The sequence below is a fragment of the Sapajus apella genome, unplaced genomic scaffold (assembly GCF_009761245.1).
Source record: "Sapajus apella isolate SASKATOON/1434 unplaced genomic scaffold, GSC_monkey_1.0 scaffold5, whole genome shotgun sequence".
NCBI lineage: Eukaryota > Metazoa > Chordata > Mammalia > Primates > Cebidae > Sapajus > Sapajus apella.
In genome coordinates, this window is record NW_022436945.1 from 43,176,240 (window position 1) to 43,189,744 (window position 13,505).

Here is a 13,505-nt window from a genome sequence, read left to right on the forward strand (position 1 = left end):
CCACCATGCAAAAATTCCTCTGGATAACTTCATTTGGGTCTTCCTCTGGTGGAACTGGAAGATTGTGTTCCAAACTCCATTCCTTTTCCGTGTGCGTTGTCCACTCACCGAGACCCCCTTCTCTTTCTTCTCTTTCATTTTTAGGCACCTTGGCTGCAGCTGACTCCAGAAACATTTTTCCTCTTTAAGTCTCGACTCCACAGATTGCCTCTTCTTCTCATCATTTCTCATTTCTCACCATGAAAGTCTCTCCTTTCTCTCTTTATGACTTCTTGAAACCTGAAAATAGAGGTAATTTAAATTGGGTAATTATGATGACAACAAAACCACTTTTGTGAAATGCAGAGTTTAAAATGCCAGAGTTTCCTACTGTTGAGCTCTCTCTGCCTTCATTCTGTGGATACTGCTGCGGGAGCTTATCTGCGTCTGCCCCAGATCAGGAGGTCAGGCATTAGGCAATGAGAAACAGCTTCTGAACAGAGGCGGTGACTTCTAGCTCTTGGGGGATGAGGGGTGGTCAGCCAGAGTTACCACATTCAGGTTCAGCTCCTTCAGAACTTCCTAACCTGCAGGTGGAATCTTTGCCTTCCCACCTTCTGGACCCCGCACGGGGAGGGTCTCGGGCTGCAGCCACGTGGTAGCATTAGGCAGCTGGAATCACAGAATAGGGATTTCAGGGTGGTGTTTCTTCTCTGACAGTGACTAGGTGAGTCACCTTCTACAGGCTGCTTATGGCAGCCTCTTCCTCCATCCTTGAAGCAGGGCCTTCTGAAGACTTCACCTGCTCTGTTATAAAGGGCTTTGAGTTCTGCAAGAGGCAGCCGTGAATGTATTAGCATCCTGCTTTCTGTATGAACATCCTGCTTTCTGGCACACGTCTAGGCCACCGCTTAAACAACCAGCGCCAATTCACAGTGAAAAAAGATCTGCTCAAAGCTGGTTTCAGAAGCAGGACGCGGGAGGCGTATAACATCGAGCCTGTCTCCTGACGGTGCCATCTGTTCTCATTAAGGCAGCCACAGCGCCGAAAGAGGGGCCTCCAGGTGCACACAAGGAAGCCTGCTCGCCTGTTATCCTCTCGCAGACTTTGCCTTTTGTTTTGTTTAGTTTTGTTTTTGTCTGGCAGGCTCAAAAAGACACTGTCCTACTTTCCGCAGAAACAATCACTCTCACATTTTAAGAAATTAAGTCTCTGGGAAAAAAAATTTCATTTGACAGGGCTTGTAATGGCTCCTTGACCACATGCTGTGCTTGCCAATTTATAACAGAGAAATATTACAGAAGTTGGGAACCAAAGTTGGTGTGCACAGTCATTGCTTGAAGAGGGAAGGATGCTTCCTGGGGACAATGATCTTTCCCCGGCCCCCCAGCATTTATTCAATCTGGGGAGAATTTGTCTGCCAGGCTTCCACTCCTACATCCCGGGAAGAGCTGGGCACATTCATCGTCTTGTGTATTCGGAAAGTGATGATAATTCCTCTGAGAGCCAGCCGGGCTCGGAAAAGTGTGATCAAACTTCTGCTGGCAATCAGACCGCCTTTGGGGAGGAAAGTCTCTGTTTTGCAGGTATGTCTTTGCTGCCAGTCTGCTGGGAAGACTACCCAGTCAACAATATGTTACCATGAAAATCTCCTTTCGGAGGTATGTTATATCACATTATAGGGAAAAACAGAGGAAATAACAAAAGCATTTGGCCCCCAATTCAAAAGGCTCTTTCCTTAGATTTTTATAGACTTTGTTTTACAAGATTGGTCTGAGGCCTACAGCATGTCTTCAGGCCTCTTACATACTTGCAATACCCTCCTTCTTTCTTGGGGTTTCCTTCCTGCCTGCCCTCAGCAACCCTTACTGAGCTCCTATTCTGTCTCCCGGCACATGCCTGGGTTGTATATTACGTCCTGTCAGTCAATTTCTACTAAAATGTGAGCTGATGTTAGGGTATTCTTGTGGGAAGATATTTGCATTTTAATAGGTGGCTTTGAATATAGAAAAGTTTCATCCTAAAGTTGCAAAGCCTCACTGGGGAAAAACAGGCAATTTTGGATAGAGTGAGGGATGAGGGGCTAAGAAGGGGGAATGTATTTGGGGTCAGAGACATCCCCAAGAATCTGTGTGTCGCCCGTGGAGCTTGCCTTTCTTTTCTCTCTCTTTTTTCCTTTGTCTCCAGATCTCAGAGTAAATGGCACCTCACACACTCTTGTGGGTCAGAAAATTTTTCATAGGCAGTTGGGAAATAAGACAGCAGTTTTTCCAAGAGTACTGAAATGCAACAAGTCAACTGGTCTGTTGAGTTAAAAAAATTATCAGTTTGGTTGTTCTTGTTCATCTAGCTCAGCTGGTCATTTGGGTAGAAGCAATGGAGGACTGCACTACAGCATAGTGGAAGTGTTGGGTCTCAGCAGCGACCCCTAAACTTTTTGGCACCAGGGACTGGTTTCGTGGAAGACAATTTTTCCTCAGAAGGGGCGGGCGATGGTTTTGGGATGAAACCGTTCCACCTCAGATCATCAGGCATTAGGGTTAGATTCTCATAAGGAGCACGCAACCTACATCTCTCGCATGTGCAATTCACAATAGGGTGAGATTAAATTCTCCTATGAGAATCTAATGCAGCTGCTGATCTGACAGGAGGCGGAGCTCAGGCGGTAATGCCGCTCACTTCCTGCTGTGCGCCGGTTCCTAACCCATACGGGTCTGTGGACCAGGGTTTGGGGACCCCTGATTGACAGCACTAAGTTACTAGTTTCCGTGTTGATGGGATTGGTGGAAATTTTTCAAGCTCTGTGTGATGGAGCAGCACAGGGTAGAAGGAGTATCCCTGGGGAAGGCCTGGCTGCACCTGCCCCCTTGGTAAGGGCGACAGTTGATGCTAATTTATTTTTAAAACACAAAATGAAATTTGGCTTTGAAATTTGAGGAGGAGATACACTAATGTAGCCTCTGAGAAGGAGCTAAAGACCAATAAAAGGTGGTTCTTTCTGTTTCCAAACCCGGAAGCAAATAAGGGCCGCAGCGGGAGCACAGAGCACAGTGACCTTGCTGCAGCGCTGTCAGATTTAACAAGAAGAAATACACGGTGCCCAGGGAAGTTTCAACTTCTGATGAACACTGAAAACTTTTTTAGTATGTCTTATGTGATTTTTGGATCATATTTATAGAAAAAATTATTTATCTGAATTCAAACTGGGTGTCCTATAATTGTATGGCAATCTGGTACCATACTGCCTCTTTGTAATTCCTTGTATACATTCCTAAAGAATAATTTTTTTAAAAAGGTAAACTTATAACTCCTGTATGAATATAAAATGAACATGTGTCAAAGATTTTTTTAGTTCACTGATTAATGAGCGAATCAGTAAAATGTCACAACTGGTTAGAAGAATTCAGAACACACACACACACACACACACACACACCCCAGTCAGGAAATGCTGAACTCAATTTGTTAATAGTTGCAAAACTAGCCATATTCCCAGGGCAATAATCAATTGCATGTCACTGGGCAAAATTTGCGTTTCTATAGACGAGAATCATTTGTATTACTCTCAGTTTTCTACAACTTGCAGTAGTTGTAAAATAGGCCAAAGACAATGAATGCTACAGAATAAACAGGAAGGATTTGTCAGGACGTCCAGGATTCAAGTTTGCCTATTTCAAAGGCTTTCACAATGGAAACACTTGACAGTGTCACGCTCTTTCCTGTCTCTGGGGCTTTGCACTTGATGGTTCCTCCACTTTTTTAGTTGTCTTGTACTTATCCTTGATACTGCGAGAGACCAGAATATGCCATCCCAAAATATGCCTTTTGACATGAGGATTGGTGAGCTGATGGCAAATAAGAAACACATGGAGGAAAGCTCCCTGCCCTTTCCCTATTTGCCTAAAATCAGGACATAAATTTATGAAGACAAAAGACATCCCACTTCTTGTTCCGTGGGCAAACAGAGGTTAACCACCTAAGACAACTTTGGATCCTTACATGCCAGAGAAAGCACCAGAGGAACCTAGACTAACAAGCTTCACTAACTAGCCTTTGTCTGCCAATTATTTGCCTTCCCACAAGTTGCTGCCCCTAAAGACTCAGAATTCTTTTCCTTTGTGTCAGAAATCTAAAAATGTACTGTCACTTGTTGAAGATGCTATATAAATTGGTATTCAAAGCCACCTCTTTGAAAGTTTCTTATTCTCTGGGTTTCTCCCATGTAGGTATGAAATATACATTAATCAAACAAACATCTGTTTGTTTTTCTCTTGTCAACCTTTTTTTTTTTTTTTGTTTATTTGTTACAGCGGCCTGTTCTAAGAACTTATAAGCATTAAGGAAAAAAAATTATCTTCAAACATCATTACCTCTGGAAAGCTCTTCCTGACCCACAAACTAGGTTGGGTTCATGTGCTATAAGCTCTCACAGGACCATGTTTCTTTCATTAGGGCATTTGTGTAGGTTTATAATTCATCCTCTTTACTGAGGTCTCTAAGTCCTTGCATGATCAGACCCCTGCACCCATCAGCCTTTCAATAACTGTGTTCTCCCCTTTCCCTTCCGTTTCTTGACCATAACATGTTCCCTGCCTTAAGGACTTTGCACCTGCTATTCCTTGTGCCTGGAATATTTTTTCTCTTGACTCTTGCAAGGCATGTTTCTTTTCATCTGTAAGGTCTCAGTTTGAATGTCAGAGAAGCCTCTCCTGATGACATTACCTAAAGATGCTCCCTTCTCCACCCTCTCTTTCTATTCTAGTGGTTCCTTAGCCTTAGCACAGATCAGAATCACCTGGCAGGCTTGTTAAAACACAGGTTGCTGGGGCCCATGGCCAGAGTTTTTGATTTACCAGGTTTGGAAGTGGCATGAAGGTCTGTGTTTTAACAAGTTCTCAAGTGATGCTGATGCTGCCGGGATGGGCATCGCTCTTGGAGAAACACGGCTCTGAGTGTTTTCTTTCAACACCTGACATTCTGTTTGTTTTCCCTTTTTGCTGATTTGCTTTCTGTCTCCCATGTAACTGAAAGTTCCACACAAGGAGAGAGAGTGATGCTCCTATTCTCTGATTCATCTACAGTACTACGGACAGTGCCTTACATAAAAGAAGTTTAATGAATATTTGATGAATGAATGAACCATTTTCTAATTTTTTGTTCCGTTTTGTCATAAGGGGTTTGCTTACCAAATTACTGTTGAACTCAGGTGCTTGAACCAAGTTATACAGATTGGCTTTCATCACTAAGATACGTTTGTGGAAGGGAGTTGTCTTAATTTAATAAAGCACACCAATATCTGACCAGTAACTTGAATAAAGACCAGTGCCTACTGTGGCCTGCACTTTTCATTAGCACGCCCTCCAACTTAGGGCCAATGTCATTAACTAACAGTTGGTTAGACGACATCAGGGCTTTAGGTGCTATTGGCAGGTCCCAGGCAGACATGAGTTTTGCCAAGACTTGCAGTTACGATGAGCATTCAGAAGACATAGATGGCAGGTGGAGTGGGGGAAGGGCTTGTGCTTTGGCTTCAAGCGTGCCTCTTGGATGAATCAGCTTGGGTAAAGGAAGAGAGAGAGAGGAGGCAGGGATGATCCTTCCTCCCTGCTAGGTTACAGGCAGTGCTCTCACATCTGTGGTTTTGGCAGGTCCTAACTCCAGGGCCTCCTGATGCCCATATTCTGTTCCAAAGACCCCGGTCCAGGCTCTAGGGCACACCCTCAGGCTCTCCTACCCATTCACCCTCTAGATTCTGTTTTTTTCCCATTTCTACTCTCTTCTGTGCCATTCCTCTAGGCTTTTGCCTTGTGTTGGAAACAGATCCTTGGTGCCACAAAGAAAAATTAGCACTGAGACAAAGGATCTCCCAGCAAGGCAATTTTGACTTCCTGTAGGAAGGGTACCCTTGCCAGCCACCTTGCCACGAGAGTACAACAAATAAAAGAAAAGCAGACCATATTTATCCCTTAGGCATTTGGGGTTATCCTTACTGCTGTGTCTGATCTCAGTTGGTTGGGGCCAGGCCTCACAATCTAAACTAAAACGTGATTGGCTAATAACGTAAAACTTTTCTAAACAGGTAAAACAGTGAAGAAATCCAAACAAGGAAGGGTCATAGGCTGTGAGCTGGGACATGCCTGTGAGCACATTTAGCACAGATATCTTGGTTAAAGTATAAGGATATAGAATGTACTACGTGCCTATAAGCATGTCTAAGAGCTACATAGGATAGGGCTTAACAAAGAATTATTAGCAAAAAGCAAGAAGTCTTTGATGAAAGTCTTTAAAACAAACTATTATTTCTAACACTTATGAAACTTTGAAGAGGACGTTTTCTACTTTCCATGCCTTGCCATGTGACAGGCTTATGTGGTAAACTAATGAGTCCTAATGACAGCCACAGCCACACACACACACACACACACACACACACACACACAAGGCTGGGTGCTGTGGCTCATGCCTGTAATCCCAGCACTTTGTGAGGCCAAAATCGGTGGATTGCTTGAGCTCAGGAGTTTGACACCAGCCAAGGCAACATGGTAAAACCCCATCTCTTCAAAAAAGTACAAAAATTAGCCAGGCATGTCAGTGCTCACCTACAGTCCCAGCTACTCAGGGGTCTGAGGCAAGTGGATTGCTTGAGTCCAGGAGGTCGAGGCTGTAGTGAGCCATGTTCGTGGCCCTGCACTCCAGCCTGGGTGACAAAGTGAGACCCTGTCTCAAAAAAAAATCTATATATCCATATATATATATATATATATATATATCTCCTTGTTGTGTATGTGTGTGTGTGTGTGTGTGTGTGTGTGTGTGTATGTTTAGTTAGAGACAATATGGCATAGTGCCTAAAAGCACATACTCTGAAGCCAATCCTAGGTTTGAATCCTTTTTTCTGCTAAATACTGTGTAGTCCTTGAGAAAGTTACTTACCCATTCTGTTCTTCACATTATGGGGTTAACAACAGCACTAAATCACAGGGTTGTTGTAGCTACAAAAGAGATACTAACTGTGAAGAGTTTAGTTCCTGGTGCCTTGTAGCTACAAGGATAACAGTCCTAATAGCCCCTATGGAAACAGCTTTCCACTTTAACAAGGGATTTTGGTAGACATGCGCTGAGTACAACACTCTTGGCAGATCAGATATTTAGGGACATTCAGATGACAGTATGTGAGCAGATGCCTATTCTGTCTGGGTGTTAGGGGACAGAGCACTAGGTGTCTTGGCCACTGTCTCTAGTCTTAAAAAAGCAAGTTCTGCTCAGAACCTGGCAACGGAGGATAAGACAATAATAGCAATGTTGTATTCAGGAGCGTTGCTTTAAATAATCCTCCTCCCTAATTGCTTTGCCCCTGGCGTGTGACAGGTGTTTACATTATTAAGTAAAAGCATTTAAACAGCGACCTCCTTGGTATAAGGGTGAAGGAGATTAAAATCCAAGCAGTGCTCCAGCTATTTAAATCAATGAGACTTGTCAGACCTGTAATACATGAGCTACTTAGAGGGCGCAGGCACCTATTGTTTTTGAGCTTTGTCTAATATCTCAATATGCTCCTTCCCTCAAAGTCTGGCCAGGCCCTGGGATGCTCATTAAAGGCTGGTCTGACCACGGCCTCTTTCCCTGTGGAAGCAGCATTAATTAATAGTTGGCTAGATGTGTGCCAAATAGTTATGCTATTAGGGAGGATCAGAGCTTGAGTTGATTCCTGCTTAGAGAAATGATCTTTCACAGAATTCCAGCGGTTAAGTTCCTTAGCTAACCAGAAGCAGGGACCATAAATATTGCCCCCCTCTTCCACTAGGGGGCGCTAAACCAGGATGCTTGGCTTTGCCCACAGCCATCCGTTCTTAAGTTGCCTTTTCCCAGTCTTTAGTTATGACATTGACAACTTCAGGTCCACCAGCAGTATTGAGGAACCAAGTTTCTGAAACTTAAGTCTCTCTCTTTTTTAAAGCTTCGTGCTCTCATCACGAACAAGAAATTTCTCTCTTAATAAGCAAACTTAGATTCCCTTCCTTTTTTGGAAGGGAAGTCTCCATGTAAGAAGAGCAGCTGGACCACGAAGATGGAAAATGTGGCACATATACACCATGGAGTACTATGCAGCCATAAAAAGGATGAGTTCATGTCCTTTGTAGGGACATGGATGAATCTGGAAACTATCATTCTCAGCAAACTGACACAAGAACAGAAAACTGAACACTGCATGTTCTCACTCATAGGCAGATGTTGGACAATGAGAACACATGGACACAGGGAGGGGAACGTCACACACTGGGGTCTGCTGGGGGGCTAGGGCAGGGACAGTAGGGGGTGGGGAGGTTGGGAAGGGATAACATTGGGAGAAATGCCTGATGTAGGTGACGAGGGGATGGATGCAGCAAACCACCATGGCATGTGTGTGTGTGCCTATGCAACAATCCTACAAGATCTGCACATGTACCCAAGAACTCAAAGTACAATTAAAAAAAAAAGATTCAACTCTTATTCCTCAAGATTAATCTTACCCTTGGAATCTCTAGCTAATTTCTGCAGGTCCCAGAAAGCTGGCTTCAGAGGGTGCTGATTCATTATGAATTCTCCAGTTCTAAGCTGGGGGACACTTGAACCTTCTTTTAATTCCTTAGATTCACAGCTGAGCCAGGCTGGCCACAAAAGGAACTACATGCAGGTAGGGTTACAAGGCAAAGTTTACTTTTCTTCAGTTTATGGCCCTATATGTTGGCCTGTCTGACTCGTGGAATGTTGCCAGGTGGTGGGTTCCTGATGCCAAGAGACTGCTTAAGCCTCATCTGTGGAAGTGCTGGTTCAGCAGCAGGTGAGGCACTTTCTTTCTGGGTGGTCTCAAGGTCTCTTTTGCTGGTGATTGACTTTGAGAAGTTCTTCCTGTCACAGGAAAGCCCTACTTCTACACATAGCAGTGGGGTGAGGCCACAGCCTCTAGTCTCTACAGGACTTCTTTGTCAAAATGCAACATCAAAAGGTTCACAAGGAAAAGAGATCCATGTAAATAATTCCTGGCTGCTCACAGTGTCAGGACTGGCCGCACAGGTATCACCTGGGAGCCTATTAGAAATGCAGAATCTCAGGCACCCAGTCCTGCTGAAACAGAATCTACATTTCAACCAGCTGCCCAGATAGTTTGTGTGCATGCTGCAGCTTGGGGAATAGTGATGGAGCAGAGAGACAGCCTTTTGTAGACACTGTCTCTCTCTATCACAAGAAGAAACTGCATTACGGGTGGTTCAGGGAAAAGTCCTGTGATCTCCCTGTCCTTTGGAGTTGAGGAGTTAACCTCGGCTCTGTGGGGTTTTTGTGGAGGATGGAAGCATTGTTGGAGATGCTTGAATTTCTGAAAATGTTTGAAGGGAGAAGGAATGTAACAAACCCTCTCCTCAGAGCAAAGCGATGAGACCGCATCGGGGGTTGGAGACCACTGCACAAGTCACTTTGCTTACTTCTGTAAATGTGGTCAGTACCTCTACCGTCCTCCCACAGCAGTGTGCAGGCCTCTAGGAGGCCTGGAGCAAGATCAGCACCCAGGCAGAGGCCTCTTAGAAGAAAAAAACCCTATCAAACTGCAGGGGACTCTCAGACAATGCAACATTCATTCAGGCCAAGCAATTCTGTCAAAAGTTCATTCAATGAAAATAGTACCAAGTGGGTACTTGACTGCTGTGTCAGTTTAGTCTCCACAGCAACTCTGTAGCCACAGGTAAATACAGTCTCAGGCGTGGAAGGAAATCAGGTATTTATTCACAGAGGCGGTAGATATCCTTCTGTGACCCAAGGCAAGTTACTTACCTTCCCCATCCAGTAGCTTCTCCATTTTAGAATGGGTTATCGGAAGGTACTGTTCTTCTGGGTGTGTTGTAAATACTAAGCTTAATATTCACTCTCATCTGAAGGATCTAGAAGAAGAAAAGAATATTCATTCTAGCCGGGGCACAGTAGCTCACGCCTGTAATCCCAGCACTTTGGGAGGCCCAAAGGCAAGGGGATTGCTTGAACCCAGGAGTTTGAGACCAGCCTAGGCAACATAGTGAGTCCCCGTCCCTGCAGAAAAGAAAAACAAAATTAGCTGAGTGTGGCGGTGCATGGCTGTAGTTCCAGCTACTTAGGAGGATGAAGTGGGAGGATCACTTGAGCCCAGGAGGTCAAGGCTGCAGTGAGCCATGATGGTGCCATTACACTCCAGCCTGGGTGACAGAGCAAGGCTCTGTTTCAAAAAAACACCAAAACAGCACTCTGTAATGCTATTACTCACACTTAAAGTCTTCTCTATATTCTCTGTAGTAGATAAGAATGATATTTCAGGAGTGTAAGGAATCTTGATGTCACCTTGTCACCTTATGGAGAGGGGATGAGAAAGAAGATGAAAAAGGCTTGTTTTCATTTTGCCAGAGTCATGGATTCCAATTCCAGGTCTGTTCTTGTGTCACCATACTCCCAAACAACTGCAACTTCCAGAGCCCAGGAGGAATTCTGGATGAAATATCAGCCAGGAGAAGGACGGTGACTGCTGTAGGTCACTGGGGCCATAAAGTTAGTTAATGGGGAAGACAGACGAATGAGTGTATTGTGGCAACATAGCAGAAGGTCTGAGGCATAAATAGTGTTGGAAAATAATAAGACGGTTGGTTTTTGAGGATCAACATTGCAGGAGAATTGCGCAGCAAAAGACCAAGTTGGGTTTTTGAAATGTGGCGGGGGGGGGGGGGGGAGGGGGGGGGGGGGGTGCGGGTGTCAGGATGCACACTCACTCTGCCCCCTCCTCTTTAAAGCCACCCTCCACATCCCGCGACCTGGTGGGATGCCAGTGTGCATGAGATCCCATCACAGAGAGGATTTTCAAGAGTCACTAACAAGCTTGTAAAGAACAGGTACTTTCTAAGGAATGTTCACTCTTGCAGCTGCATTCCTGGGGCTTAAATAGCACACTGTTATCCACTGACAAATGATTTCGGGTAGGGAGATCTTGTGAACTTGTACAAATGGCAGACACATTTGAATTTTTTTTTTTTTTTTAAATTATGAAAGCTAACTGCTGAAAGCAAATGTGAATAAAAATTTACCTACCTCTGTTTTATCTCTGGGTGAAGATAAAAATACGGGGTGTTTTAATTTGGCAGTGATCTGGGCACCTTCCCCTGGCCTGTTTTCCTTTTGCGAAGAGCTCCCACTTTCGGGACTGCCTTTCCTTTGATCTTATATTCTCTCTGTGTTCAGGTACCCCTTAGTGCCTACCTGAATCGCGTGTAACAAATCATCTTAATTACTTCAGGCCTCGCTTCCTCCTCCAGTTCTCATTTTCTGAAATTCCTGCGATGGTTACCAAATAAATCAGTGTGGGGCTCCAGCCCTTGGAAACAGCACGGAGGCACCAGCAGCCAGAGGAATTTCAAAGTTAGTTAAAAGGCACAGGAGGAGTGAGGGAATTGAATGAGAACCCCCCCCCCCCACCCCGTTTTTCAGCCTGGAGAGTAAATGCTGACTGTACTCCAATTCCATGTGCTTTGCAGGGCGCAGCCCTCACACCTTTCCCCGCAGATGAGAGAATAATTAATGCCATGACTCCTTGGCGTGGTAGCCAGAGCCCTGCTGTCATCAGCAGAGCCCAAAACGCGGTAGGAACACGCACCGTATTTCAAAGCCCAGGCAGGCAGAGAAGGGGGAAGGAACTGGTGACGTGCTTTGCCCTGTGGGAGCTCCCCGGCGCTGCCCGTAGGAGGCCCAAGCGAGGCGGAGAGAGGGTCGTGGGGAAGCGGGCCGCTCCCGGGACTCGTCACCGGGTTGGATCTGGCCCCTTTGAGTGGCTCCAGTTCCAGGAAGGCCGGCTGGCGTGGGGCTGTCTTTTTTTTTTTTTTTTGGGACTGAATTTCGTTCCGTTGCCAGGCTGGAGCGGGCGCGATCTCGGCTTGCTGCAACCTCCGTCTCCCCGGTTCAAGCGATTCTCCTGCCTCAGTCTCCCGAGTAGCTGGAACTACAGGCGCGTGCCACCACGCCCGGCTAAGTTTTCGTATTTTAGTAGAGACGGGTTTCACCGTGTTAGCCAGGATGGTCTCGATCTCCTGACCTCGTGATCCGCCCGCCTCGGCCTCCCAAAGTGCTGGGATTGCAGGCGTGAGCCACCGCGCCCGGCCCGTTTGGAAGACGCTCCTCGGGCGGAGGGTCGCGGGGGCGGGCCGGGCTGTGATCCTGCACGCGGGCGGCCGAGGGGAGGCCAGGAGGGACCCGAAGCTGACACTGCGGAAAGAAAACGCCAGCCGCGCAGCCGCATCAGCACCGGCCTGACAGGGGCGTCCCCTCCTAGGGGGAGCTCCGAAACACCCATTCCGGAGGCCTTTGCCCGGGCCGGTCATGCCCGGGCGAGTGAGCTGCCGGGACGTGCGCGGCTCCGTCTGGCGGGGAGGCCGATTGCCCGGACGTCCCCGGCTGCTCTGCGCGCCGTGACGCTGAGAGGTCCCGTGAGAAGCTCCTTGGGCGGGATCGGTCCACCGGACGGCGCGGCATGGGAGAGGTTTCGGCCTCTGCCAAGGGAAGGTGCTGTGAGCGCACCGCCGTGAGCATCACGCAGCACATCCTACAGCCCCTCAGCTGCTGCGAGGGCCTGCTGGGTCCCATTGACATTTCAAAATCAAAATTTTCACCATCCTCGTTGGGTGATGGTTTGTAGAATGTTTTTGAGGAAGTCTTGTTTGAAATGGACAGACTCAGTCATCTGATACACTCTTGGAGAACATGGGGATAAAATAGGTTGGTTCTAACGAGAAGGTGTCACTCCTCCACCCCTCTCCCAAGAGGGCTTCCAGGGACACCTAAGTGACCGGGTTGTGGGTTCTCCTGTGATAGTTCTCTGTTCTTTACTTGGTTCTAGTCAGAAAACATGGTCTGTGTTAGGCGCCCTAGGGGACAAAGGGAATTAGACCCGGGCCTGACTCCAGGCTGCCCCTCTTCTCTGCTATTCCTCCTATTGCAGGTTACAGGTGTCTGGGTCAGAATCTTAGGAAGCGGGGTCTGCCTATCAGAATTAGAAAACAAAACAAAACAAAACAAAACAAAACAAAACAACTCCCCAGGTGTTTCTAGCATATAGCTGTTTTTTGTTGGGAATTGCTACATTAAATTACCTCAAAGATTCTTGTCATTTCAGATATTTTCTGGTTTCCTAATTGTTTTTCTAAAATTTTAATTTTTTTATTTTTAATTTCTTTGTAGGGGGAGGCCTCCCTATGCTGCCCAGGCTAGTCTCGAACTCCTGGGCTCAAGCGATCCTCCCACCTCAGCCTCCCAAAGTGTTGGGATTATAGGCCTGAGCCACTGTTCCTAGCTTCCCCTAATTCTTGAGCTCTTCTAGGTCCACTAGATTCTCTTTCACCAGTATGAGGTAGGATCATTTTAGTTAGGATCAAATTATTATCTTCAATCCCAAGTGACACTGTTCTTTTGTGACCACTAAACCCCCAAAAGATTTTTTTTTTGGCCGGGCGCGGTGGCTCACGCTTGTAATCCCAGCACTTTG

At 46.2% G+C, this 13,505-nt stretch overlaps 1 long non-coding RNA gene across 1 annotated transcript; it reads right to left on the minus strand.

Annotated features, from left to right (window-relative positions):
* Positions 1-240: 240 nt before the first annotated feature.
* LOC116548788 lies at positions 241-11,451 on the minus strand. The gene is made up of 3 exons (XR_004267539.1): positions 11,231-11,451; positions 9,788-9,894; positions 241-279 (listed from the first exon to the last, which is right to left on the minus strand). It is a non-coding gene; the product is annotated as an uncharacterized LOC116548788 (long non-coding RNA).
* Positions 11,452-13,505: the final 2,054 nt, after the last annotated feature.